The sequence below is a fragment of the Elephantulus edwardii genome, unplaced genomic scaffold, assembly GCF_000299155.1.
Source record: "Elephantulus edwardii isolate Elephantulus edwardi_28Jun2011 unplaced genomic scaffold, EleEdw1.0 scaffold00206, whole genome shotgun sequence".
Lineage (NCBI taxonomy): Eukaryota > Metazoa > Chordata > Mammalia > Macroscelidea > Macroscelididae > Elephantulus > Elephantulus edwardii.
In genome coordinates, this window is record NW_006399956.1 from 135,129 (window position 1) to 136,076 (window position 948).

Genomic DNA, 948 nt, shown 5'->3' on the forward strand with positions numbered 1-948 from the left:
AGATATGGATTTAAAGACTGATGATTTAAAATATGTAAGCTGGTGACCTGTTGAGAGTAACCTGGCCCAATTTTGCCATTACTTTTTTTAAAAAAAATTGCTTTTCAAAATTTTTTTAAAATTTTTACCTTTTCCTCTTTCTATGGTCTTTGCTCTGTGTCCTTCCTCTCCTCTTCCAGTCTCTTCAAACACAAAGATTACCAGGCAGGGTTGGCCCAGGCTTACTTGTAACCTTTGTAAACTTCCTCATAAGCCTTTTAAAAGGAGCTCTGGTAACATGATTATTAAAAACTCAGCAGGTGACTGAAAGAATAGCAGTTCCTACTCATTGGCTATTTTAGAAGAATATCTGCTCCCATAGATACAGCCAAGATTCTGCTCCAAAGATTACAGTCTGGGAAACACTATGGGGTCATTCTAATCTGAAATATGCAGCCACTATGGATCAAAATCAATGAAACCTAGTTGTTGTTGTTGTTATGTGCTGTCGAGTTGCTTGTGACTCATAGCGACCCTATGTACAACAGCCCTAAACCCTGCTCTGTTCTGTGCCAATCTCACTGTCTCCGACACACCTATCCCGATTACCCCAGTCACTGAATCAATCCACCTCATAGAGGGTCTTCCCCTCCTGCACTGTCCCTCCACCCTACTAAGCATGATGTCCCTCTCCAAGGACTGGTCCCTTCTCACAACATGTCCAAAGTATGTTAGATGAAGCCTCAGAATCCTTGCCTCCAAGGAGCCGCCCAGTTTAACCCTCTTCCGGATGAATGTTTGTTTTCCTAGCAGTCCATCCTACCCTCAATACCTAGAGAGATTTAAAAAATTTGCTACTGAAAGCACACTCTTGAAACCCTGTGGAGCACAGCTTTGCTCTGTTAACATATATGGTTGCTGTGACTCAGAATCCACTCATCTTTAAGCCTTTTAAGGGAAACAGAGTCA